This window comes from Electrophorus electricus, chromosome 13, assembly GCF_041902795.1.
Source record: "Electrophorus electricus isolate QZ-2024a chromosome 13, ASM4190279v1, whole genome shotgun sequence".
Classification (NCBI taxonomy): Eukaryota; Metazoa; Chordata; class Actinopteri; order Gymnotiformes; family Gymnotidae; genus Electrophorus; species Electrophorus electricus.
This window is the reverse complement of record NC_137509.1, coordinates 23,184,481-23,211,233: the sequence shown is the minus strand read 5'-3', so window position 1 is coordinate 23,211,233 and position 26,753 is coordinate 23,184,481. Positions and strand designations below refer to the sequence as shown.

The 26,753-nt window shown below is 36.7% G+C and overlaps 8 non-coding genes and 22 pseudogenes across 8 annotated transcripts; all 30 read right to left on the bottom strand.

Moving 5' to 3' along the window:
• Nucleotides 1–36: 36 nt before the first annotated feature.
• LOC145644278 (5S ribosomal RNA) lies at nt 37–155 on the bottom strand (annotated as a pseudogene).
• Nucleotides 156–948: 793 nt separating this feature from the next.
• LOC145644173 (5S ribosomal RNA) lies at nt 949–1,067 on the bottom strand (annotated as a pseudogene).
• Nucleotides 1,068–1,861: 794 nt separating this feature from the next.
• LOC145646832 (5S ribosomal RNA) lies at nt 1,862–1,980 on the bottom strand. The gene has a single exon (XR_014116232.1). It is a non-coding gene; the product is annotated as a 5S ribosomal RNA (ribosomal RNA).
• A 789-nt stretch (nt 1,981–2,769) lies between these two features.
• On the bottom strand, nt 2,770–2,888 carry LOC145650129 (5S ribosomal RNA; annotated as a pseudogene).
• Nucleotides 2,889–3,676: 788 nt separating this feature from the next.
• LOC145644277 (5S ribosomal RNA) lies at nt 3,677–3,795 on the bottom strand (annotated as a pseudogene).
• Nucleotides 3,796–4,588: 793 nt separating this feature from the next.
• LOC145644172 (5S ribosomal RNA) lies at nt 4,589–4,707 on the bottom strand (annotated as a pseudogene).
• A 788-nt stretch (nt 4,708–5,495) lies between these two features.
• On the bottom strand, nt 5,496–5,614 carry LOC145648280 (5S ribosomal RNA; annotated as a pseudogene).
• Nucleotides 5,615–6,403: 789 nt separating this feature from the next.
• On the bottom strand, nt 6,404–6,521 carry LOC145649667 (5S ribosomal RNA; annotated as a pseudogene).
• A 789-nt stretch (nt 6,522–7,310) lies between these two features.
• On the bottom strand, nt 7,311–7,429 carry LOC145650128 (5S ribosomal RNA; annotated as a pseudogene).
• Nucleotides 7,430–8,218: 789 nt separating this feature from the next.
• Nucleotides 8,219–8,337, bottom strand: LOC145648385 (5S ribosomal RNA; annotated as a pseudogene).
• A 1,228-nt stretch (nt 8,338–9,565) lies between these two features.
• LOC145644035 (5S ribosomal RNA) lies at nt 9,566–9,684 on the bottom strand. Its single transcript, XR_014116105.1, has one exon. It is a non-coding gene; the product is annotated as a 5S ribosomal RNA (ribosomal RNA).
• Nucleotides 9,685–10,474: 790 nt separating this feature from the next.
• Nucleotides 10,475–10,593, bottom strand: LOC145647917 (5S ribosomal RNA; annotated as a pseudogene).
• Nucleotides 10,594–11,381: 788 nt separating this feature from the next.
• On the bottom strand, nt 11,382–11,500 carry LOC145647310 (5S ribosomal RNA; annotated as a pseudogene).
• A 789-nt stretch (nt 11,501–12,289) lies between these two features.
• LOC145646821 (5S ribosomal RNA) lies at nt 12,290–12,408 on the bottom strand. The gene has a single exon (XR_014116231.1). It is a non-coding gene; the product is annotated as a 5S ribosomal RNA (ribosomal RNA).
• Nucleotides 12,409–13,199: 791 nt separating this feature from the next.
• Nucleotides 13,200–13,318, bottom strand: LOC145643821 (5S ribosomal RNA; annotated as a pseudogene).
• A 352-nt stretch (nt 13,319–13,670) lies between these two features.
• On the bottom strand, nt 13,671–13,789 carry LOC145644194 (5S ribosomal RNA; annotated as a pseudogene).
• Nucleotides 13,790–14,675: 886 nt separating this feature from the next.
• On the bottom strand, nt 14,676–14,794 carry LOC145648465 (5S ribosomal RNA; annotated as a pseudogene).
• Nucleotides 14,795–15,581: 787 nt separating this feature from the next.
• LOC145646810 (5S ribosomal RNA) lies at nt 15,582–15,700 on the bottom strand. Its single transcript, XR_014116230.1, has one exon. It is a non-coding gene; the product is annotated as a 5S ribosomal RNA (ribosomal RNA).
• Nucleotides 15,701–16,711: 1,011 nt separating this feature from the next.
• LOC145644066 (5S ribosomal RNA) lies at nt 16,712–16,830 on the bottom strand (annotated as a pseudogene).
• Nucleotides 16,831–17,621: 791 nt separating this feature from the next.
• On the bottom strand, nt 17,622–17,740 carry LOC145647387 (5S ribosomal RNA). Its single transcript, XR_014116326.1, has one exon. It is a non-coding gene; the product is annotated as a 5S ribosomal RNA (ribosomal RNA).
• A 791-nt stretch (nt 17,741–18,531) lies between these two features.
• LOC145650636 (5S ribosomal RNA) lies at nt 18,532–18,650 on the bottom strand (annotated as a pseudogene).
• A 791-nt stretch (nt 18,651–19,441) lies between these two features.
• On the bottom strand, nt 19,442–19,560 carry LOC145650117 (5S ribosomal RNA; annotated as a pseudogene).
• Nucleotides 19,561–20,351: 791 nt separating this feature from the next.
• LOC145650116 (5S ribosomal RNA) lies at nt 20,352–20,470 on the bottom strand (annotated as a pseudogene).
• A 791-nt stretch (nt 20,471–21,261) lies between these two features.
• On the bottom strand, nt 21,262–21,380 carry LOC145651059 (5S ribosomal RNA). The gene has a single exon (XR_014116766.1). It is a non-coding gene; the product is annotated as a 5S ribosomal RNA (ribosomal RNA).
• Nucleotides 21,381–22,171: 791 nt separating this feature from the next.
• Nucleotides 22,172–22,290, bottom strand: LOC145650115 (5S ribosomal RNA; annotated as a pseudogene).
• A 791-nt stretch (nt 22,291–23,081) lies between these two features.
• On the bottom strand, nt 23,082–23,200 carry LOC145651048 (5S ribosomal RNA). The gene has a single exon (XR_014116765.1). It is a non-coding gene; the product is annotated as a 5S ribosomal RNA (ribosomal RNA).
• Nucleotides 23,201–23,991: 791 nt separating this feature from the next.
• Nucleotides 23,992–24,110, bottom strand: LOC145649511 (5S ribosomal RNA; annotated as a pseudogene).
• Nucleotides 24,111–24,463: 353 nt separating this feature from the next.
• Nucleotides 24,464–24,582, bottom strand: LOC145647376 (5S ribosomal RNA). Its single transcript, XR_014116325.1, has one exon. It is a non-coding gene; the product is annotated as a 5S ribosomal RNA (ribosomal RNA).
• A 793-nt stretch (nt 24,583–25,375) lies between these two features.
• Nucleotides 25,376–25,494, bottom strand: LOC145647066 (5S ribosomal RNA; annotated as a pseudogene).
• Nucleotides 25,495–26,287: 793 nt separating this feature from the next.
• Nucleotides 26,288–26,406, bottom strand: LOC145647989 (5S ribosomal RNA; annotated as a pseudogene).
• Nucleotides 26,407–26,753: the final 347 nt, after the last annotated feature.

Below are 26,753 nucleotides of genomic sequence, written 5' to 3'. Positions count from 1 at the left end.
TGTCAGCTTGAAAGTAAATTAAAGTGATGCAAGAAAAGCTTACAGCACCTGGTATTCCTAGGCAGGGTCCCACCTCAGTACTATCCAGGCCCAAATTTGTTCAGCTTCCAAGGTCAGATGAGATTGGACGTTCTCAAGCTGGTGTGGCCGTAAGCCTTAAACACTTCCTCAAATTGCCTAATCATAGCAAATATGATCAAAGACCAATCTGACAATTTTTTTTATTAATCCCTGCACTTGACATTCTAGAATGTTATCTTGAAAGTAAATTAAATGATGCAATAAAAGCTTACAACATCTGGTATACGGAGGCACTTCCAGACAGTTTTTTTATTAATCACTGCACTTCACATTCAAGCATGTCAGTTGGAGAGTAAATTTAAGTGATGCAATAAAAACTTACAGCATCTGCTATTCCCAGGTGCTAGCAGATAGTTTGATTTAATTATTCACTGCACTTCAAATTTGAACATGATAGCTTGAACATAAATTAAAGGGATGCAATAAAATCTTACAGCACCTGCTATTCCCTGGTACTAAAAGATTTCTATTTAATCTGTACACTTCACATACAAGCATGTCAGTTGCAGATTAAATTAAAGTGATGCAACAAAAACCTACAGCATCTGCTATTCCCAGATGCTAACAGATAGTTTTTTTTAATTAATCACTGCACTTCACATCCTAGCATGTCATCTTAAAAGTAAATTAAAGTGATGCAAGAGAAGCTTACAGCATCTCGTAGTCCAAGCTGCTAACAGATAGTTTTTTGATGAATCACTGCACTTCACATTCAGGCATGTGAGTTGGAGAGTAAATGAAAGTGATGCAAAAAAAAACTTACAGCATCTGCTATTCCCATGTGCTAACAGATAGTTTTTTTTATTAATCACTGCACTTCACATTTGAGCATGTCAGCTTGAAAGTAAATTAAAGTGATGCAAGAAAAGCTTACAGCACCTGGTATTCCTAGGTAGGGTCCCACCTCAGTACTATCCAGGCCCAAATTTGTTCAGCTTCCAAGGTCAGATGAGATTGGACGTTCTCAAGCTGGTGTGGCCGTAAGCCTTAAACACTTCCTCAAATTGCCTAATCATAGCAAATATGATCAAAGACCAATCTGACAATTTTTTTCATTAATCCCTGCACTTGACATTCTAGAATGTTATCTTGAAAGTAAATTAAATGATGCAATAAAAGCTTACAACATCTGGTATACGGAGGCACTTCCAGACAGTTTTTTTATTAATCACTGCACTTCACATTCAAGCATGTCAGTTGGAGAGTAAATTAAAGTGATGCAATAAAAACTTACAGCAACTGCTTTTCCCAGGTGCTAGCAGATAGTTTGATTTAATTATTCACTGCACTTCAAATTTGAACATGATAGCTTGAACATAAATTAAAGGGATGCAATAAAATCTTACAGCACCTGCTATTTCCTGGTACGAAAAGATTTCTATTTAATCTGTACACTTCACATACAAGCATGTCAGTTGCAGATTAAATTAAAGTGATGCAACAAAAACCTACAGCATCTGCTATTCCCAGATGCTAACAGATAGTTTTTTTTAATTAATCACTGCACTTCACATCCTAGCATGTCATCTTAAAAGTAAATTAAAGTGATGCAAGAGAAGCTTACAGCATCTCGTAGTCCAAGCTGCTAACAGATAGTTTTTTGATGAATCACTGCACTTCACATTCAGGCATGTGAGTTGGAGAGTAAATGAAAGTGATGCAAAAAAAAACTTACAGCATCTGCTATTCCCAGGTGCTAACAGATAGTTTTTTTTTATTAATCACTGCACTTCACATTTGAGCATGTCAGCTTGAAAGTAAATTAAAGTGATGCAAGAAAAGCTTACAGCACCTGGTATTCCTAGGTAGAGTCCCACCTCAGTACTATCCAGGCCCAAACTTGCTTAGCTTCCAAGGTCAGATGAGATTGGGCGTTCTCAAGCTGGTGTGGCCGTAAGCCTTAAACACTTACTCAAATTGCCTAATCATAGCAAATATGATCAAAGACCAATCTGACAATTTTTTTTATTAATCCCTGCACTTGACATTCTAGAATGTTATCTTGAATGTAAATTAAATGATGCAATAAAAGCTTACAACATCTGGTATACGGAGGCACTAACAGACAGTTTTTTGATGAATCACTGCACTTCACATTCAGGCATGTGAGTTGGAGAGTAAATGAAAGTGATGCAAAAAAAAGTACAGCATCTGCTATTCCCAGGTGCTAACAGATAGTTTGAGTTAATTATTCACTGCACTTCAAATTTGAACATGATAGCTTGAACATAAATTAAAGGGATGCAATACAATCTTACAGCACCTGCTATTCCCTGGTACTAAAATATTTCTATTTAATCTGTACACTTCACATACAAGCTTGTCAGTTGCAGATTAAAGTAAAGTGATGCAACAAAAACTTACAGCATCTGCTATTCCCAGGTGCTAACAGATAGTTTTTTTAATTAATCACTGCATTTCACATCCTAGCATGTCATCTTGACAGTAAATTAAAGTGATTCAAGAGAAGCTTACAGCATCTCGTAGTCCAAGGTGCTAACAGATAGTTTTTGATGAATCACTGCACTTCACATTCAGGCATGTGAGTTGGAGAGTAAATGAAAGTGATGCAAAAAAAACTTACAGCATCTGCTATTCCCAGGTGCTAACAGACAGTTTTTTTTATTAATCACTGCACTTCACATTTGAGCATGTCAGCTTGAAAGTAAATTAAAGTGATGCAAGAAAAGCTTACAGCACCTGGTATTCCTAGGTAGAGTCCCACCTCAGTACTATCCAGGCCCAAACTTGCTTAGCTTCCAAGGTCAGATGATATTGGGCGTTCTCAAGCTGGCGTGGCCGTAAGCCTTAAGCACTTACTCAAATTGCCTAATCATAGCAAATATGATCAAAGACCAATCTGACAATTTTTTTTATTAATCCCTGCACTTGACATTCTAGAATGTTATCTTGAATGTAAATTAAATGATGCAATAAAAGCTTACAACATCTGGTATACGGAGGCACTAACAGACAGTTTTTTGATGAATCACTGCACTTCACATTCAGGCATGTGAGTTGGAGAGTAAATGAAAGTGATGCAAAAAAAAGTACAGCATCTGCTATTCCCAGGTGCTAACAGATAGTTTGAGTTAATTATTCACTGCACTTCAAATTTGAACATGATAGCTTGAACATAAATTAAAGGGATGCAATACAATCTTACAGCACCTGCTATTCCCTGGTACTAAAATATTTCTATTTAATCTGTACACTTCACATACAAGCTTGTCAGTTGCAGATTAAAGTAAAGTGATGCAACAAAAACTTACAGCATCTGCTATTCCCAGGTGCTAACAGATAGTTTTTTTAATTAATCACTGCATTTCACATCCTAGCATGTCATCTTGACAGTAAATTAAAGTGATTCAAGAGAAGCTTACAGCATCTCGTAGTCCAAGGTGCTAACAGATAGTTTTTGATGAATCACTGCACTTCACATTCAGGCATGTGAGTTGGAGAGTAAATGAAAGTGATGCAAAAAAAACTTACAGCATCGGCTATTCCCAGGTGCTAACAGATAGTTTTTTTATTAATCACTGCACTTCACATTTGAGCATGTCAGCTTGAAAGTAAATTAAAGTGATGCAAGAAAAGCTTACAGCACCTGGTATTCCTAGGCAGGGTCCCACCTCAGTACTATCCAGGCCCAAATTTGTTCAGCTTCCAAGGTCAGATGAGATTGGACGTTCTCAAGCTGGTGTGGCCGTAAGCCTTAAACACTTCCTCAAATTGCCTAATCATAGCAAATATGATCAAAGACCAATCTGACAATTTTTTTTATTAATCCCTGCACTTGACATTCTAGAATGTTATCTTGAAAGTAAATTAAATGATGCAATAAAAGCTTACAACATCTGGTATACGGAGGCACTTCCAGACAGTTTTTTTATTAATCACTGCACTTCACATTCAAGCATGTCAGTTGGAGAGTAAATTTAAGTGATGCAATAAAAACTTACAGCATCTGCTATTCCCAGGTGCTAGCAGATAGTTTGATTTAATTATTCACTGCACTTCAAATTTGAACATGATAGCTTGAACATAAATTAAAGGGATGCAATAAAATCTTACAGCACCTGCTATTCCCTGGTACTAAAAGATTTCTATTTAATCTGTACACTTCACATACAAGCATGTCAGTTGCAGATTAAATTAAAGTGATGCAACAAAAACCTACAGCATCTGCTATTCCCAGATGCTAACAGATAGTTTTTTTTAATTAATCACTGCACTTCACATCCTAGCATGTCATCTTAAAAGTAAATTAAAGTGATGCAAGAGAAGCTTACAGCATCTCGTAGTCCAAGCTGCTAACAGATAGTTTTTTGATGAATCACTGCACTTCACATTCAGGCATGTGAGTTGGAGAGTAAATGAAAGTGATGCAAAAAAAAACTTACAGCATCTGCTATTCCCATGTGCTAACAGATAGTTTTTTTTATTAATCACTGCACTTCACATTTGAGCATGTCAGCTTGAAAGTAAATTAAAGTGATGCAAGAAAAGCTTACAGCACCTGGTATTCCTAGGTAGGGTCCCACCTCAGTACTATCCAGGCCCAAATTTGTTCAGCTTCCAAGGTCAGATGAGATTGGACGTTCTCAAGCTGGTGTGGCCGTAAGCCTTAAACACTTCCTCAAATTGCCTAATCATAGCAAATATGATCAAAGACCAATCTGACAATTTTTTTTATTAATCCCTGCACTTGACATTCTAGAATGTTATCTTGAATGTAAATTAAATGATGCAATAAAAGCTTACAACATCTGGTATACGGAGGCACTAACAGACAGTTTTTTGATGAATCACTGCACTTCACATTCAGGCATGTGAGTTGGAGAGTAAATGAAAGTGATGCAAAAAAAAGTACAGCATCTGCTATTCCCAGGTGCTAACAGATAGTTTGAGTTAATTATTCACTGCACTTCAAATTTGAACATGATAGCTTGAACATAAATTAAAGGGATGCAATACAATCTTACAGCACCTGCTATTCCCTGGTACTAAAATATTTCTATTTAATCTGTACACTTCACATACAAGCTTGTCAGTTGCAGATTAAAGTAAAGTGATGCAACAAAAACTTACAGCATCTGCTATTCCCAGGTGCTAACAGATAGTTTTTTTAATTAATCACTGCATTTCACATCCTAGCATGTCATCTTGACAGTAAATTAAAGTGATTCAAGAGAAGCTTACAGCATCTCGTAGTCCAAGGTGCTAACAGATAGTTTTTGATGAATCACTGCACTTCACATTCAGGCATGTGAGTTGGAGAGTAAATGAAAGTGATGCAAAAAAAACTTACAGCATCGGCTATTCCCAGGTGCTAACAGATAGTTTTTTTATTAATCACTGCACTTCACATTTGAGCATGTCAGCTTGAAAGTAAATTAAAGTGATGCAAGAAAAACTTACAGCACCTGGTATTCCTAGGTAGGGTCCCACCTCAGTACTATCCAGGCCCAAACTTGCTTAGCTTCCAAGGTCAGATGAGATTGGGCGTTCTCAAGCTGGTGTGGCCATAAGCCTTAAACTCTTTCTCAAATTTCCTAATCATAGCAAATATGATCAAAGACCAATCTGACAATTTTTTTTATTAATCCCTGCACTTGACATTCTAGAATGTTATCTTGAATGTAAATTAAATGATGCAATAAAAGCTTACAACATCTGGTATACGGAGGCACTAACAGACAGTTTTTTGATGAATCACTGCACTTCACATTCAGGCATGTGAGTTGGAGAGTAAATGAAAGTGATGCAAAAAAAAGTACAGCATCTGCTATTCCCAGGTGCTAACAGATAGTTTGAGTTAATTATTCACTGCACTTCAAATTTGAACATGATAGCTTGAACATAAATTAAAGGGATGCAATACAATCTTACAACACCTGCTATTCCCTGGTACTAAAATATTTCTATTTAATCTGTACACTTCACATACAAGCTTGTCAGTTGCAGATTAAAGTAAAGTGATGCAACAAAAACTTACAGCATCTGCTATTCCCAGGTGCTAACAGATAGTTTTTTTAATTAATCACTGCATTTCACATCCTAGCATGTCATCTTGACAGTAAATTAAAGTGATTCAAGAGAAGCTTACAGCATCTCGTAGTCCAAGGTGCTAACAGATAGTTTTTGATGAATCAAAGCACTTCACATTCAGGCATGTGAGTTGGAGAGTAAATGAAAGTGATGCAAAAAAAACTTACAGCATCGGCTATTCCCAGGTGCTAACAGATAGTTTTTTTTATTAATCACTGCACTTCACATTTGAGCATGTCAGCTTGAAAGTAAATTAAAGTGAAGCAAGAAAAGCTTACAGCACCTGGTATTCCTAGGTAGGGTCCACCTCAGTACTATCCAGGCCCAAACTTGCTTAGCTTCCAAGGTCAGATGAGATTGGGCGTTCTCAAGCTGGTGTGGCCATAAGCCTTAAACTCTTTCTCAAATTTCCTAATCATAGCAAATATGATCAAAGACCAATCTGACAATTTTTTTTATTAATCCCTGCACTTGACATTCTAGAATGTTATCTTGAATGTAAATTAAATGATGCAATAAAAGCTTACAACATCTGGTATACGGAGGCACTAACAGACAGTTTTTTGATGAATCACTGCACTTCACATTCAGGCATGTGAGTTGGAGAGTAAATGAAAGTGATGCAAAAAAAAGTACAGCATCTGCTATTCCCAGGTGCTAACAGATAGTTTGAGTTAATTATTCACTGCACTTCAAATTTGAACATGATAGCTTGAACATAAATTAAAGGGATGCAATACAATCTTACAACACCTGCTATTCCCTGGTACTAAAATATTTCTATTTAATCTGTACACTTCACATACAAGCTTGTCAGTTGCAGATTAAAGTAAAGTGATGCAACAAAAACTTACAGCATCTGCTATTCCCAGGTGCTAACAGATAGTTTTTTTAATTAATCACTGCATTTCACATCCTAGCATGTCATCTTGACAGTAAATTGAAGTGATTCAAGAGAAGCTTACAGCATCTCGTAGTCCAAGGTGCTAACAGATAGTTTTTGATGAATCAAAGCACTTCACATTCAGGCATGTGAGTTGGAGAGTAAATGAAAGTGATGCAAAAAAAACTTACAGCATCGGCTATTCCCAGGTGCTAACAGATAGTTTTTTTTATTAATCACTGCACTTCACATTTGAGCATGTCAGCTTGAAAGTAAATTAAAGTGATGCAAGAAAAGCTTACAGCACCTGGTATTCCTAGGTAGAGTCCCACCTCAGTACTATCCAGGCCCAAACTTGCTTAGCTTCCAAGGTCAGATGATATTGGGCGTTCTCAAGCTGGCGTGGCCGTAAGCCTTAAGCACTTACTCAAATTGCCTAATCATAGCAAATATGATCAAAGACCAATCTGACAATTTTTTTTATTAATCCCTGCACTTGACATTCTAGAATGTTATCTTGAATGTAAATTAAATGATGCAATAAAAGCTTACAACATCTGGTATACGGAGGCACTAACAGACAGTTTTTTGATGAATCACTGCACTTCACATTCAGGCATGTGAGTTGGAGAGTAAATGAAAGTGATGCAAAAAAAAGTACAGCATCTGCTATTCCCAGGTGCTAACAGATAGTTTGAGTTAATTATTCACTGCACTTCAAATTTGAACATGATAGCTTGAACATAAATTAAAGGGATGCAATACAATCTTACAGCACCTGCTATTCCCTGGTACTAAAATATTTCTATTTAATCTGTACACTTCACATACAAGCTTGTCAGTTGCAGATTAAAGTAAAGTGATGCAACAAAAACTTACAGCATCTGCTATTCCCAGGTGCTAACAGATAGTTTTTTTAATTAATCACTGCATTTCACATCCTAGCATGTCATCTTGACAGTAAATTAAAGTGATTCAAGAGAAGCTTACAGCATCTCGTAGTCCAAGGTGCTAACAGATAGTTTTTGATGAATCACTGCACTTCACATTCAGGCATGTGAGTTGGAGAGTAAATGAAAGTGATGCAAAAAAAACTTACAGCATCGGCTATTCCCAGGTGCTAACAGATAGTTTTTTTTATTAATCACTGCACTTCACATTTGAGCATGTCAGCTTGAAAGTAAATTAAAGTGATGCAAGAAAAGCTTACAGCACCTGGTATTCGTAGGTAGGGTCCCACCTCAGTACTATCCAGGCCCAAACTTGCTTAGCTTCCAAGGTCAGATGAGATTGGGCGTTCTCAAGCTGGTGTGGCCATAAGCCTTAAACTCTTTCTCAAATTTCCTAATCATAGCAAATATGATCAAAGACCAATCTGACAATTTTTTTTATTAATCCCTGCACTTGACATTCTAGAATGTTATCTTGAATGTAAATTAAATGATGCAATAAAAGCTTACAACATCTGGTATACGGAGGCACTAACAGACAGTTTTTTGATGAATCACTGCACTTCACATTCAGGCATGTGAGTTGGAGAGTAAATGAAAGTGATGCAAAAAAAACGTACAGCATCTGCTATTCCCAGGTGCTAACAGATAGTTTGAGTTAATTATTCACTGCACTTCAAATTTGAACATGATAGCTTGAACATAAATTAAAGGGATGCAATACAATCTTACAGCACCTGCTATTCCCTGGTACTAAAATATTTCTATTTAATCTGTACACTTCACATACAAGCTTGTCAGTTGCAGATTAAAGTAAAGTGATGCAACAAAAACTTACAGCATCTGCTATTCCCAGGTGCTAACAGATAGTTTTTTTAATTAATCACTGCATTTCACATCCTAGCATGTCATCTTGACAGTAAATTAAAGTGATTCAAGAGAAGCTTACAGCATCTCGTAGTCCAAGGTGCTAACAGATAGTTTTTGATGAATCACTGCACTTCACATTCAGGCATGTGAGTTGGAGAGTAAATGAAAGTGATGCAAAAAAAACTTACAGCATCTGCTATTCCCAGGTGCTAACAGATAGTTTGAGTTAATTATTCACTGCACTTCAAATTTGAACATGATAGCTTGAACATAAATTAAAGGGATGCAATACAATCTTACAGCACCTGCTATTCCCTGGTACTAAAATATTTCTATTTAATCTGTACACTTCACATACAAGTTTGTCAGTTGCAGATTAAAGTAAAGTGATGCAACAAAAACTTACAGCATTTGCTATTCCCAGGTGCTAACAGATAGTTTTTTTAATTAATCACTGCACTTCACATCCTAGCATGTCATCTTGAAAGTAAATTAAAGTGATGCAAGAGAAGCTTACAGCATCTCGTAGTCCAAGGTGCTAACAGATAGTTTTTGATGAATCACTGCACTTCACATTCAGGCATGTGAGTTGGAGAGTAAATGAAAGTGATGTAAAAAAAACTTACAGCATCGGCTATTCCCAGGTGCTAACAGATAGTTTTTTTTATTAATCACTGCACTTCACATTTGAGCATGTCAGCTTGAAAGTAAATTAAAGTGATGCAAGAAAAGCTTACAGCACCTGGTATTCCTAGGTAGGGTCCCACCTCAGTACTATCCAGGCCCAAACTTGCTTAGCTTCCAAGGTCAGATGCGATTGGGCGTTCTCAAGTTGGTGTGGCCGTAAGCCTTAAACACTTACTCAAATTTCCTAATCATAGCAAATATGATCAAAGACCAATCTGACAATTTTTTTTATTAATCCCTGCACTTGACATTCTAGAATGTTATCTTGAATGTAAATTAAATGATGCAATAAAAGCTTACAACATCTGGTATACGGAGGCACTAACAGACAGTTTTTTGATGAATCACTGCACTTCACATTCAGGCATGTGAGTTGGAGAGTAAATGAAAGTGATGCAAAAAAAACGTACAGCATCTGCTATTCCCAGGTGCTAACAGATAGTTTGAGTTAATTATTCACTGCACTTCAAATTTGAACATGATAGCTTGAACATAAATTAAAGGGATGCAATACAATCTTACAGCACCTGCTATTCCCTGGTACTAAAATATTTCTATTTAATCTGTACACTTCACATACAAGCTTGTCAGTTGCAGATTAAAGTAAAGTGATGCAACAAAAACTTACAGCATCTGCTATTCCCAGGTGCTAACAGATAGTTTTTTTAATTAATCACTGCATTTCACATCCTAGCATGTCATCTTTACAGTAAATTAAAGTGATTCAAGAGAAGCTTACAGCATCTCGTAGTCCAAGGTGCTAACAGATAGTTTTTGATGAATCACTGCACTTCACATTCAGGCATGTGAGTTGGAGAGTAAATGAAAGTGATGCAAAAAAAACTTACAGCATCTGCTATTCCCAGGTGCTAACAGACAGTTTTTTTTATTAATCACTGCACTTCACATTTGAGCATGTCAGCTTGAAAGTAAATTAAAGTGATGCAAGAAAAGCTTACAGCACCTGGTATTCCTAGGTAGAGTCCCACCTCAGTACTATCCAGGCCCAAACTTGCTTAGCTTCCAAAGTCAGATGAGATTGGGCGTTCTCAAGCTGGTGTGGCCGTAAGCCTTAAACACTTACTCAAATTGCCTAATCATGGCAAATATGATCAAAGACCAATCTGACAATTTTTTTTATTAATCCCTGCACTTGACATTCTAGAATGTTATCTTGAATGTAAATTAAATGATGCAATAAAAGCTTACAACATCTGGTATACGGAGGCACTAACAGACAGTTTTTTGATGAATCACTGCACTTCACATTCAGGCATGTGAGTTGGAGAGTAAATGAAAGTGATGCAAAAAAAAGTACAGCATCTGCTATTCCCAGGTGCTAACAGATAGTTTGAGTTAATTATTCACTGCACTTCAAATTTGAACATGATAGCTTGAACATAAATTAAAGGGATGCAATACAATCTTACAGCACCTGCTATTCCCTGGTACTAAAATATTTCTATTTAATCTGTACACTTCACATACAAGCTTGTCAGTTGCAGATTAAAGTAAAGTGATGCAACAAAAACTTACAGCATCTGCTATTCCCAGGTGCTAACAGATAGTTTTTTTAATTAATCACTGCATTTCACATCCTAGCATGTCATCTTGACAGTAAATTAAAGTGATTCAAGAGAAGCTTACAGCATCTCGTAGTCCAAGGTGCTAACAGATAGTTTTTGATGAATCACTGCACTTCACATTCAGGCATGTGAGTTGGAGAGTAAATGAAAGTGATGCAAAAAAAACTTACAGCATCGGCTATTCCCAGGTGCTAACAGATAGTTTTTTTATTAATCACTGCACTTCACATTTGAGCATGTCAGCTTGAAAGTAAATTAAAGTGATGCAAGAAAAACTTACAGCACCTGGTATTCCTAGGTAGGGTCCCACCTCAGTACTATCCAGGCCCAAACTTGCTTAGCTTCCAAGGTCAGATGAGATTGGGCGTTCTCAAGCTGGTGTGGCCGTAAGCCTTAAACACTTACTCAAATTGCCTAATCATAGCAAATATGATCAAAGACCAATCTGACAATTTTTTTTATTAATCCCTGCACTTGACATTCTAGAATGTTATCTTGAATGTAAATTAAATGATGCAATAAAAGCTTACAACATCTGGTATACGGAGGCACTAACAGACAGTTTTTTGATGAATCACTGCACTTCACATTCAGGCATGTGAGTTGGAGAGTAAATGAAAGTGATGCAAAAAAAAGTACAGCATCTGCTATTCCCAGGTGCTAACAGATAGTTTGAGTTAATTATTCACTGCACTTCAAATTTGAACATGATAGCTTGAACATAAATTAAAGGGATGCAATACAATCTTACAGCACCTGCTATTCCCTGGTACTAAAATATTTCTATTTAATCTGTACACTTCACATACAAGCTTGTCAGTTGCAGATTAAAGTAAAGTGATGCAACAAAAACTTACAGCATCTGCTATTCCCAGGTGCTAACAGATAGTTTTTTTAATTAATCACTGCATTTCACATCCTAGCATGTCATCTTGACAGTAAATTAAAGTGATTCAAGAGAAGCTTACAGCATCTCGTAGTCCAAGGTGCTAACAGATAGTTTTTGATGAATCACTGCACTTCACATTCAGGCATGTGAGTTGGAGAGTAAATGAAAGTGATGCAAAAAAAACTTACAGCATCTGCTATTCCCAGGTGCTAACAGACAGTTTTTTTTATTAATCACTGCACTTCACATTTGAGCATGTCAGCTTGAAAGTAAATTAAAGTGATGCAAGAAAAGCTTACAGCACCTGGTATTCCTAGGTAGAGTCCCACCTCAGTACTATCCAGGCCCAAACTTGCTTAGCTTCCAAGGTCAGATGAGATTGGGCGTTCTCAAGCTGGTGTGGCCGTAAGCCTTAAACACTTACTCAAATTGCCTAATCATAGCAAATATGATCAAAGACCAATCTGACAATTTTTTTTATTAATCCCTGCACTTGACATTCTAGAATGTTATCTTGAATGTAAATTAAATGATGCAATAAAAGCTTACAACATCTGGTATACGGAGGCACTAACAGACAGTTTTTTGATGAATCACTGCACTTCACATTCAGGCATGTGAGTTGGAGAGTAAATGAAAGTGATGCAAAAAAAACGTACAGCATCTGCTATTCCCAGGTGCTAACAGATAGTTTGAGTTAATTATTCACTGCACTTCAAATTTGAACATGATAGCTTGAACATAAATTAAAGGGATGCAATACAATCTTACAGCACCTGCTATTCCCTGGTACTAAAATATTTCTATTTAATCTGTACACTTCACATACAAGCTTGTCAGTTGCAGATTAAAGTAAAGTGATGCAACAAAAACTTACAGCATCTGCTATTCCCAGGTGCTAACAGATAGTTTTTTTAATTAATCACTGCATTTCACATCTTAGCATGTCATCTTGACAGTAAATTAAAGTGATGCAAGAGAAGCTTACAGCATCTCGTAGTCCAAGGTGCTAACAGACAGTTTTTTGATGATTTACTGCACTTCACATTCAGGCATGTGAGTTGGAGAGTAAATGAAAGTGATGCAAAAAAAACTTACAGCATCTGCTATTCCCAGGTGCTAACAGATAGTTTTTTTTATTAATCATTGCACTTCACATTTGAGCATGTCAGCTTGAAAGTAAATTAAAGTGATGCAAGAAAAGCTTACAGCACCTGGTATACATAGGTAGGGTCCCACCTCAGTACTATTCAGGCCCAAACTTACTTAGCTTCCAAGGTCAGATGAGATTGGGCATTCTCAAGCTGGTGTGGCCGTAAGCCTTAAACACTTACTCAAATTGCCTAATCATAGCAAATATGATCAAAGACCAATCTGACAATTTTTTTTATTAATCCCTGCAATTGACATTCTAGAATGTTATCTTGAATGTAAATTAAATGATGCAATAAAAGCTTACAACATCTGGTATACGGAGGCACTAACAGACAGTTTTTTGATGAATCACTGCACTTCACATTCAGGCATGTGAGTTGGAGAGTAAATGAAAGTGATGCAAAAAAAACTTACAGCATCTGCTATTCCCAGGTGCTAACAGATAGTTTTTTTTATTAATCACTGCACTTCACATTTGAGCATGTCAGCTTGAAAGTAAATTAAAGTGATGCAAGAAAAGCTTACAGCACCTGGTATTCCTAGGTAGGGTCCCACCTCAGTACTATCCAGCCCCAAACTTGCTTAGCTTCCAAGGTTAGATGAGATTGGGCATTCTCAAGCTGGTGTGGCCGTAAGCCTTAAACACTTACTCAAATTGCCTAATCATAGCAAATATGATCAAAGACCAATCTGACAATTTTTTTTATTAATCCCTGCACTTGACATTCTAGAATGTTATCTTGAATGTAATTAAATGATGCAATAAAAGCTTACAATACGGAGCTGGTATACGGAGGCACTAATTATTCACTGCACTTCAAATTTGAACATGATAGCTTGAACATAAATTAAAGGGATGCAATACAATCTTACAGCACCTGCTATTCCCTGGTACTAAAATATTTCTATTTAATCTGTACACTTCACATACAAGCTTGTCAGTTGCAGATTAAAGTAAAGTGATGCAACAAAAACTTACAGCATCTGCTATTCCCAGGTGCTAACAGATAGTTTTTTTAATTAATCACTGCATTTCACATCCTAGCATGTCATCTTGACAGTAAATTAAATTGATGCGAGAGAAGCTTACAGCATCTCGTAGTCCAAGGTGCTAACAGATAGTTTTTGATGAATCACTGCACTTCACATTCAGGCACGTGAGTTGGAGAGTAAATGAAAGTGATGCAAAAAAAACTTACAGCATCTGCTATTCCCAGGTGCTAACAGATAGTTTTTTTAATTAATCACTGCATTTCACATCCTAGCATGTCATCTTGACAGTAAATTAAAGTGATTCAAGAGAAGCTTACAGCATCTCGTAGTCCAAGGTGCTAACAGATAGTTTTTGATGAATCACTGCACTTCACATTCAGGCATGTGAGTTGGAGAGTAAATGAAAGTGATGCAAAAAAAACTTACAGCATCTGCTATTCCCAGGTGCTAACAGATAGTTTTTTTTATTAATCACTGCACTTCACATTTGAGCATGTCAGCTTGAAAGTAAATTAAAGTGATGCAATAAAAGCTTACAGCACCTGATATTCCTAGGTAGGGTCCCACCTCAGTACTATCCAGGCCCAAACTTGCTTAGCTTCCAAGGTCAGATGAGATTGGGCGTTCTCAAGCTGGCGTGGCCGTAAGCTTTAAACACTTACTCAAATTTCCTAATCATAGCAAATATGATCAAAGACCAATCTGACAATTTTTTTTATTAATCCCTGCACTTGACATTCTAGAATGGTATCTTGAATGTAAATTAAATGATGCAATAAAAGCTTACAACATCTGGTATACGGAGGCACTAACAGACAGTTTTTTGATGAATCACTGCACTTCACATTCAGGCATGTGAGTTGGAGAGTAAATGAAAGTGATGCAAAAAAAACTTACAGCATCGGCTATTCCCAGGTGCTAACAGATAGTTTAAGTTAATTATTCACTGCACTTTAAATTTGAACATGATAGCTTGAACATAAATTAAAGGGATGCAATACAATCTTACAGCACCTGCTATTCCCTGGTACTAAAATATTTCTATTTAATCTGTACACTTCACATACAAGCTTGTCAGTTGCAGATTAAAGTAAAGTGATGCAACAAAAACTTACAGCATCTGCTATTCCCAGGTGCTAACAGATAGTTTTTTTAATCACTGCATTTCACATCCTAGCATGTCATCTTGACAGTAAATTAAATTGATGCGAGAGAAGCTTACAGCATCTCGTAGTCCAAGTTGCTAACAGATAGTTTTTGATGAATCACTGCACTTCACATTTAGGCACGTGAGTTGGAGAGTAAATGAAAGTGATGCAAAAAAAACTTACAGCATCTGCTATTCCCAGGTGCTAACAGATAGTTTTTTTTTAATAATCACTGCACTTCACATTTGAGCATGTCAGCTTGAAAGTAAATTAAAGTGATGCAAGAAGAGCTTACAGCACCTGGTATTCCTAGGTAGAGTCCCACCTCAGTACTATCCAGGCCCAAACTTGCTTAGCTTCCAAGGTCAGATGAGATTGGGCGTTCTCAAGCTGGTGTGGCCGTAAGCCTTAAACACTTACTCAAATTGCCTAATCATAGCAAATATGATCAAAGACCAATCTGACAATTTTTTTATTAATCCCTGCACTTGACATTCTAGAATGTTATCTTGAATGTAAATTAAATGATGCAATAAAAGCTTACAACATCTGGTATACGGAGGCACTAACAGACAGTTTTTTGATGAATCACTGCACTTCACATTCAGGCATGTGAGTTGGAGAGTAAATGAAAGTGATGCAAAAAAAAACGTACAGCATCTGCTATTCCCAGGTGCTAACAGATAGTTTAAGTTAATTATTCACTGCACTTCAAATTTGAACATGATAGCTTGAACATAAATTAAAGGGATGCAATACAATCTTACAGCACCTGCTATTCCCTGGTACTAAAATATTTCTATTTAATCTGTACACTTCACATACAATCTTGTCAGTTGCAGATTAAAGTAAAGTGATGCAACAAAAACTTACAGCATCTGCTATTCCCAGGTGCTAACAGATAGTTTTTTTTAATTAATCACTGCATTTCACATCCTAGCATGTCATCTTGACAGTAAATTAAATTGATGCGAGAGAAGCTTACAGCATCTCGTAGTCTAAGGTGCTAACAGATAGTTTTTGATGAATCACTGCACTTCACATTCAGGCATGTGAGTTGGAGAGTAAATGAAAGTGATGCAAAAAAAACTTACAGAATCTGCTATTCCCAGGTGCTAACAGATAGTTTTTTTAATTAATCACTGCATTTCACATCCTAGCATGTCATCTTGACAGTAAATTAAAGTGATTCAAGAGAAGCTTACAGCATCTCGTAGTCCAAGGTGCTAACAGATAGTTTTTGATGAATCACTGCACTTCACATTCAGGCATGTGAGTTGGAGAGTAAATGAAAGTGATGCAAAAAAAACTTACAGCATCTGCTATTCCCAGGTGCTAACAGATAGTTTTTTTTATTAATCACTGCACTTCACATTTGAGCATGTCAGCTTGAAAGTAAATTAAAGTGATGCAATAAAAGCTTACAGCACCTGGTATTCCTAGGTAGGGTCCCACCTCAGCACTATCCAGGCTCAAATTTGCTTAGCTTCCAAGGTCAGATGAGATTGGGCGTTCTCAAGCTGGTGTGGCCGTAAGCTTTAAACACTTACTCAAATTGCCTAATCATAGCAAATATGATCAAAGACCAATCTGACAATTTTTTTTATTAATCCCTGCACTTGACATTCTAGAATGTTATCTTGAATGTAAATTAAATGATGCAATAAAAGCTTACAACATCTGGTATACGGAGGCACTAACAGACAATTTTTTGATGAATCACTGCACTTCACATTCAGGCATGTGAGTTGGAGAGTAAATGAAAGTGATGCAAAAAAAAATCACAGCATCTGCTATTCCCAGGTGCTAACAGATAGTTTGAGTTAATTATTCACTGCACTTCAAATTTGAACATGATAGCTTGAACATAAATTAAAGGGATGCAATACAATCTTACAGCACCTGCTATTCCCTGGTACTAAAATATTTCTATTTAATCTGTACACTTCACATACAAGCTTGTCAGTTGCAGATTAAAGTAAAGTGATGCAACAAAAACTTACAGCATCTGCTATTCCCAGGTGCTAACAGATAGTTTTTTTAATTAATCACTGCATTTCACATCCTAGCATGTCATCTTGACAGTAAATTAAATTGATGCGAGAGAAGCTTACAGCATCTCGTAGTCCAAGGTGCTAACAGATAGTTTTTGATGAATCACTGCACTTCACATTCAGGCACGTGAGATGGAGAGTAAATGAAAGTGATGCAAAAAAAACTTACAGCATCTGCTATTCCCAGGTGCTAACAGATAGTTTTTTTTTAATAATCACTGCACTTCACATTTGAGCATGTCAGCTTGAAAGTAAATTAAAGTGATGCAAGAAGAGCTTACAGCACCTGGTATTCCTAGGTAGAGTCCCACCTCAGTACTATCCAGGCCCAAACTTGCTTAGCTTCCAAGATCAGATGAGATTGGGCGTTCTCAAGCTGGTGTGGCCGTAAACCTTAAACACTTACTCAAATTGCCTAATCATAGCAAATATGATCAAAGACCAATCTGACAATTTTTTTTATTAATCCCTGCACTTGACATTCTAGAATGTTATCTTGAATGTAAATTAAATGATGCAATAAAAGCTTACAACATCTGGTATACGGAGGCACTAACAGACAGTTTTTTGATGAATCACTGCACTTCACATTCAGGCATGTGAGTTGGAGAGTAAATGAAAGTGATGCAAAAAAAACCGTACAGCATCTGCTATTCCCAGGTGCTAACAGATAGTTTAAGTTAATTATTCACTGCACTTCAAATTTGAACATGATAGCTTGAACATAAATTAAAGGGTTGCAATACAATCTTACAGCACCTGCTATTCCCTGGTACTAAAATATTTCTATTTAATCTGTACACTTCACATACAAGCTTGTCAGTTGCAGATTAAAGTAAAGTGATGCAACAAAAACTTACAGCATCTGCTATTCCCAGGTGCTAACAGATAGTTTTTTTAATTAATCACTGCATTTCACATCCTAGCATGTCATCTTGACAGTAAATTAAATTGATGCGAGAGAAGCTTACAGCATCTCGTAGTCCAAGTTGCTAACAGATAGTTTTTGATGAATCACTGCACTTCACATTTAGGCACATGAGTTGGAGAGTAAATGAAAGTGATGCAAAAAAAACTTACAGCATCTGCTATTCCCAGGTGCTAACAGATAGTTTTTTTTATTAATCACTGCACTTCACATTTGAGCATGTCAGCTTGAAAGTAAATTAAAGTGATGCAATAAAAGCTTACAGCACCTGGTATTCCTAGGTAGGGTCCCACCTCAGTACTATCCAGACCCAAACTTGCTTAGCTTCCAAGGTCAGATGAGATTGGGCGTGCTCAAGCTGGTGCGGCCGTAAGATTTAAACACTTACTCAAATTTCCTAATCATAGCAAATATGATCAAAGACCAATCTGACAATTTTTTTTATTAATCCCTGCACTTGACATTCTAGAATGGTATCTTGAATGTAAATTAAATGATGCAATAAAAGCTTACAACATCTGGTATACGGAGGCACTAACAGACAGTTTTTTGATGAATCACTGCACTTCACATTCAGGCATGTGAGTTGGAGAGTAAATGAAAGTGATGCAAAAAAAAACGTACAGCATCTGCTATTCCCAGGTGCTAACAGATAGTTTAAGTTAATTATTCACTGCACTTCAAATTTGAACATGATAGCTTGAACATAAATTAAAGGGATGCAATACAATCTTACAGCACCTGCTATTCCCTGGTACTAAAATATTTATATTTAATCTGTACACTTCACATACAAGCTTGTCAGTTGCAGATTAAAGTAAAGTGATGCAACAAAAACTTACAGCATCTGCTATTCCCAGGTGCTAACAGATAGTTTTTTTAATTAATCACTGCATTTCACATCCTAGCATGTCATCTTGACAGTAAATTAAATTGATGCGAGAGAAGCTTACAGCATCTCGTAGTCCAAGGTGCTAACAGATAGTTTTTGATGAATCACTGCACTTCACATTCAGGCACGTGAGTTGGAGAGTAAATGAAAGTGATGCAAAAAAAACTTACAGCATCTGCTATTCCCAGGTGCTAACAGATAGTTTTTTTTATTAATCACTGCACTTCACATTTGAGCATGTCAGCTTGAAAGTAAATTAAAGTGATGCAAGAAAAGCTTACAGCACCTGGTATTCCTAGGTAGGGTCCCACCTCAGTACTATCCAGGTCCAAACTTACTTAGCTTCCAAGGTCAGATGAGATTGGACGTTCTCAAGCTGGTGTGGCCGTAAGCCTTAAACACTTACTCAAATTGCCTAATCATAGCAAATATGATCAAAGACCAATCTGACAATTTTTTTTATTAATCCCTGCACTTGACATTCTAGAATGTTATCTTGAATGTAAATTAAATGATGCAATAAAAGCTTACAACATCTGGTATACGGAGGCACTAACAGACAGTTTTTTGATGAATCACTGCACTTCACATTCAGGCATGTGAGTTGGAGAGTAAATGAAAGTGATGCAAAAAAAAACGTACAGCATCTGCTATTCCCAGGTGCTAACAGATAGTTTAAGTTAAATATTCACTGCACTTCAAATTTGAACATGATAGCTTGAACATAAATTAAAGGGATGCAATACAATCTTACAGCACCTGCTATTCCCTGGTACTAAAATATTTCTATTTAATCTGTACACTTCACATACAAGCTTGTCAGTTGCAGATTAAAGTAAAGTGATGCAACAAAAACTTACAGCATCTGCTATTCCCAGGTGCTAACAGATAGTTTTTTTAATTAATCACTGCATTTCACATCCTAGCATGTCATCTTGACAGTAAATTAAATTGATGCGAGAGAAGCTTACAGCATCTCGTAGTCCAAGGTGCTAACAGATAGTTTTTGATGAATCACTGCACTTCACATTCAGGCACGTGAGTTGGAGAGTAAATGAAAGTGATGCAAAAAAAACTTACAGCATCTGCTATTCCCAGGTGCTAACAGATAGTTTTTTTTATTAATCACTGCACTTCACATTTGAGCATGTCAGCTTGAAAGTAAATTAAAGTGATGCAAGAAAAGCTTACAGCACCTGGTATTCCTAGGTAGGGTCCCACCTCAGTACTATCCAGGTCCAAACTTACTTAGCTTCCAAGGTCAGATGAGATTGGACGTTCTCAAGCTGGTGTGGCCGTAAGCCTTAAACACTTACTCAAATTGCCTAATCATAGCAAATATGATCAAAGACCAATCTGACAATTTTTTTTATTAATCCCTGCACTTGACATTCTAGAATGTTATCTTGAATGTAAATTAAATGATGCAATAAAAGCTTACAACATCTGGTATACGGAGGCACTAACAGACAGTTTTTTGATGAATCACTGCACTTCACATTCAGGCATGTGAGTTGGAGAGTAAATGAAAGTGATGCAAAAAAAAACGTACAGCATCTGCTATTCCCAGGTGCTAACAGATAGTTTAAGTTAAATATTCACTGCACTTCAAATTTGAACATGATAGCTTGAACATAAATTAAAGGGATGCAATACAATCTTACAGCACCTGCTATTCCCTGGTACTAAAATATTTCTATTTAATCTGTACACTTCACATACAAGCTTGTCAGTTGCAGATTAAAGTAAAGTGATGCAACAAAAACTTACAGCATCTGCTATTCCCAGGTGCTAACAGATAGTTTTTTTAATTAATCACTGCATTTCACATCCTAGCATGTCATCTTGACAGTAAATTAAATTGATGCGAGAGAAGCTTACAGCATCTCGTAGTCCAAGGTGCTAACAGATAGTTTTTGATGAATCACTGCACTTCACATTCAGGCACGTGAGTTGGAGAGTAAATGAAAGTGATGCAAAAAAAACTTACAGCATCTGCTATTCCCAGGTGCTAACAGATAGTTTTTTTTATTAATCACTGCACTTCACATTTGAGCATGTCAGCTTGAAAGTAAATTAAAGTGATGCAAGAAGAGCTTACAGCACCTGGTATTCCTAGGTAGGGTCCCACCTCAGTACTATCCAGGCCCAAACTTGCTTAGCTTCCAAGGTCAGATGAGATTGGGCGTTCTCAAGCTGGTGTGGCCGTAAGCTTTAAACACTTACTCAAATTTCCTAATCATAGCAAATATGATCAAAGACCAATCTGACAATTTTTTTTATTAATCCCTGCACTTGACATTCTAGAATGGTATCTTGAATGTAAATTAAATGATGCAATAAAAGCTTACAACATCTGGTATACGGAGGCACTAACAGACAGTTTTTTGATGAATCACTGCACTTCACATTCAGGCATGTGAGTTGGAGAGTAAATGAAAGTGATGCAAAAAAAAACGTACAGCATCTGCTATTCCCAGGTGCTAACAGATAGTTTAAGTTAATTATTCACTGCACTTCAAATTTGAACATGATAGCTTGAACATAAATTAAAGGGATGCAATACAATCTTACAGCACCTGCTATTCCCTGGTACTAAAATATTTATATTTAATCTGTACACTTCACATACAAGCTTGTCAGTTGCAGATTAAAGTAAAGTGATGCAACAAAAACTTACAGCATCTGCTATTCCCAGGTGCTAACAGATAGTTTTTTTAATTAATCACTGCATTTCACATCCTAGCATGTCATCTTGACAGTAAATTAAATTGATGCGAGAGAAGCTTACAGCATCTCGTAGTCCAAGGTGCTAACAGATAGTTTTTGATGAATCACTGCACTTCACATTCAGGCACGTGAGTTGGAGAGTAAATGAAAGTCATGCAAAAAAAACTTACAGCATCTGCTATTCCCAGGTGCTAACAGATAGTTTTTTTTATTAATCACTGCACTTCACATTTGAGCATGTCAGCTTGAAAGTAAATTAAAGTGATGCAAGAAAAGCTTACAGCACCTGGTATTCCTAGGTAGGGTCCCACCTCAGTACTATCCAGGTCCAAACTTACTTAGCTTCCAAGGTCAGATGAGATTGGACGTTCTCAAGCTGGTGTGGCCGTAAGCCTTAAACACTTACTCAAATTGCCTAATCATAGCAAATATGATCAAAGACCAATCTGACAATTTTTTTTATTAATCCCTGCACTTGACATTCTAGAATGTTATCTTGAATGTAAATTAAATGATGCAATAAAAGCTTACAACATCTGGTATACGGAGGCACTAACAGACAGTTTTTTGATGAATCACTGCACTTCACATTCAGGCATGTGAGTTGGAGAGTAAATGAAAGTGATGCAAAAAAAAACGTACAGCATCTGCTATTCCCAGGTGCTAACAGATAGTTTAAGTTAAATATTCACTGCACTTCAAATTTGAACATGATAGCTTGAACATAAATTAAAGGGATGCAATACAATCTTACAGCACCTGCTATTCCCTGGTACTAAAATATTTCTATTTAATCTGTACACTTCACATACAAGCTTGTCAGTTGCAGATTAAAGTAAAGTGATGCAGCAAAAACTTACAGCATCTGCTATTCCCAGGTGCTAACAGATAGTTTTTTTAATTAATCACTGCATTTCACATCCTAGCATGTCATCTTGACAGTAAATTAAATTGATGCGAGAGAAGCTTACAGCATCTCGTAGTCCAAGGTGCTAACAGATAGTTTTTGATGAATCACTGCACTTCACATTCAGGCACGTGAGTTGGAGAGTAAATGAAAGTGATGCAAAAAAAACTTACAGCATCTGCTATTCCCAGGTGCTAACAGATAGTTTTTTTTATTAATCACTGCACTTCACATTTGAGCATGTCAGCTTGAAAGTAAATTAAAGTGATGCAATAAAAGCTTACAGCACCTGGTATTCCTAGGTAGGGTCCCACCTCAGTACTATCCAGGCCCAAACTTGCTTAGCTTCCAAGGTCAGATGAGATTGGGCGTTCTCAAGCTGGTGTGGCCGTAAGCTTTAAACACTTACTCAAATTTCCTAATCATAGCAAATATGATCAAAGACCAATCTGACAATTTTTTTTATTAATCCCTGCACTTGACATTCTAGAATGGTATCTTGAATGTAAATTAAATGATGCAATAAAAGCTTACAACATCTGGTATACGGAGGCACTAACAGACAGTTTTTTGATGAATCACTGCACTTCACATTCAGGCATGTGAGTTGGAGAGTAAATGAAAGTGATGCAAAAAAAAACGTACAGCATCTGCTATTCCCAGGTGCTAACAGATAGTTTAAGTTAATTATTCACTGCACTTCAAATTTGAACATGATAGCTTGAACATAAATTAAAGGGATGCAATACAATCTTACAGCACCTGCTATTCCCTGGTACTAAAATATTTATATTTAATCTGTACACTTCACATACAAGCTTGTCAGTTGCAGATTAAAGTAAAGTGATGCAACAAAAACTTACAGCATCTGCTATTCCCAGGTGCTAACAGATAGTTTTTTTAATTAATCACTGCATTTCACATCCTAGCATGTCATCTTGACAGTAAATTAAATTGATGCGAGAGAAGCTTACAGCATCTCGTAGTCCAAGGTGCTAACAGATAGTTTTTGATGAATCACTGCACTTCACATTCAGGCACGTGAGTTGGAGAGTAAATGAAAGTGATGCAAAAAAAACTTACAGCATCTGCTATTCCCAGGTGCTAACAGATAGTTTTTTTTATTAATCACTGCACTTCACATTTGAGCATGTCAGCTTGAAAGTAAATTAAAGTGATGCAATAAAAGCTTACAGCACCTGGTATTCCTAGGTAGGGTCCCACCTCAGTACTATCCAGGCCCAAACTTGCTTAGCTTCCAAGGTCAGATGAGATTGGGCGTTCTCAAGCTGGCGTGGCCGTAACCTTTAAACACTTACTCAAATTTCCTAATCATAGCAAATATGATCAAAGACCAATCTGACAATTTTTTTTATTAATCCCTGCACTTGACATTCTAGAATGGTATCTTGAATGTAAATTAAATGATGCAATAAAAGCTTACAACATCTGGTATACGGAGGCACTAACAGACAGTTTTTTGATGAATCACTGCACTTCACATTCAGGCATCTGAGTTGGAGAGTAAATGAAAGTGATGCAAAAAAAACTTACAGCATCGGCTATTCCCAGGTGCTAACAGATAGTTTTTTTTTAATAATCACTGCACTTCACATTTGAGCATGTCAGCTTGAAAGTAAATTAAAGTGATGCAAGAAGAGCTTACAGCACCTGGTATTCCTAGGTAGAGTCCCACCTCAGTACTATCCAGGCCCAAACTTGCTTAGCTTCCAAGATCAGATGAGATTGGGCGTTCTCAAGCTGGTGTGGCCGTAAACCTTAAACACTTACTCAAATTGCCTAATCATAGCAAATATGATCAAAGACCAATCTGACAATTTTTTTTATTAATCCCTGCACTTGACATTCTAGAATGTTATCTTGAATGTAAATTAAATGATGCAATAAAAGCTTACAACATCTGGTATACGGAGGCACTAACAGACAGTTTTTTGATGAATCACTGCACTTCACATTCAGGCATGTGAGTTGGAGAGTAAATGAAAGTGATGCAAAAAAAAACGTACAGCATCTGCTATTCCCAGGTGCTAACAGATAGTTTGATTTAATTATTCACTGCACTTCAAATTTGAACATGATGGCTTGAACATAAATTAAAGGGATGCAATAAAATCTTACAGCACCTGCTATTCCCTGGTACTAAAAGATTTCTATTTAATCTGTACACTTCACATACAAGCATGTCAGTTGCAGATTAAATTAAAGTGATGCAACAAAAACTTACAGCATCTGCTATTCCCAGGTGCTAACAGATAGCTTTTTTAATTAATCACTGCACTTCACATCCTAGCATGTCATCTTAAAAGTACATTAAAGTGATGCAAGAGAAGCTTACAGCATCTCGTAGTCCAAGCTGCTAACAGATAGTTTTTTGATGAATCACTGCACTTCACATTCAGGCATGTGAGTTGCAGAGTAAATGAAAGTGATGCAAAAAAAACTTACAGCATCTGCTATTCCCATGTGCTAACAGATAGTTTTTTTTTATTAATCACTGCACTTCACATTTGAGCATGTCAGCTTGAAAGTAAATTAAAGTGATGCAAGAAAAGCTTACAGCACCTGGTATTCCTAGGTAGAGTCCCACCTCAGTACTATCCAGGCCCAAACTTGCTTAGCTTCCAAGCTCAGATGAGATTGGGCGTTCTCAAGCTGGTGTGGCCGTAAACCTTAAACACTTACTCAAATTGCCTAATCATAGCAAATATGATCAAAGACCAATCTGACAATTTTTTTTATTAATCCCTGCACTTGACATTCTAGAATGTTATCTTGAATGTAAATTAAATGATGCAATAAAAGCTTACAACATCTGGTATACGGAGGCACTAACAGACAGTTTTTTGATGAATCACTGCACTTCACATTCAGGCATGTGAGTTGGAGAGTAAATGAAAGTGATGCAAAAAAAAACGTACAGCATCTGCTATTCCCAGGTGCTAACAGATAGTTTGATTTAATTATTCACTGCACTTCAAATTTGAACATGATGGCTTGAACATAAATTAAAGGGATGCAATAAAATCTTACAGCACCTGCTATTCCCTGGTACTAAAAGATTTCTATTTAATCTGTACACTTCACATACAAGCATGTCAGTTGCAGATTAAATTAAAGTGATGCAACAAAAACTTACAGCATCTGCTATTCCCAGGTGCTAACAGATAGTTTTTTTTAATTAATCACTGCTCTTCACATCCTAGCATGTCATCTTAAAAGTAAATTAAAGTGATGCAAGAGAAGCTTACAGCATCTCGTAGTCCAAGGTGCTAACAGATAGTTTTTTGATGAATCACTGCACTTCACATTCAGGCATGTGAGTTGGAGAGTAAATGAAAGTGATGCAAAAAAAACTTACAGCATCTGCTATTCCCATGTGCTAACAGATAGTTTTTTTTTATTAACACTGCACTTCACATTTGAGCATGTCAGCTTGAAAGTAAATTAAAGTGATGCAAGAAAAGCTTACAGCACCTGGTATTCCTAGGTAGGGTCCCACCTCAGTACTATCCAGGCCCAAACTTGCTTAGCTTCCAAGGTCAGATGAGATTGGGTGTTCTCAAGATGGTGTGGCAGTAAGCCTTAAACACTTAGTCAAATTGCCTAATCATAGCAAATATGATCAAAGACCAATCTGACTATTTTTTTTATTAATCCCTGCACTTGACATTCTAGAATGTTATCTTGAAAGTAAATTTAATGATGCAATAAAAGCTTACAACATCTGGTATACGGAGGCACTAACAGACAGTATTTTTATTAATCACTGCACTTCACATTCAAGCATGTCAGTTGGAGAGTAAATTAAAGTGATGCAATAAAAACTTACAGCATCTGCTATTCCCAGGTGCTAGCAGATAGTTTGATTTAATTATTCACTGCACTTCAAATTTGAACATGATAGCTTGAACATAAATTAAAGGGATGC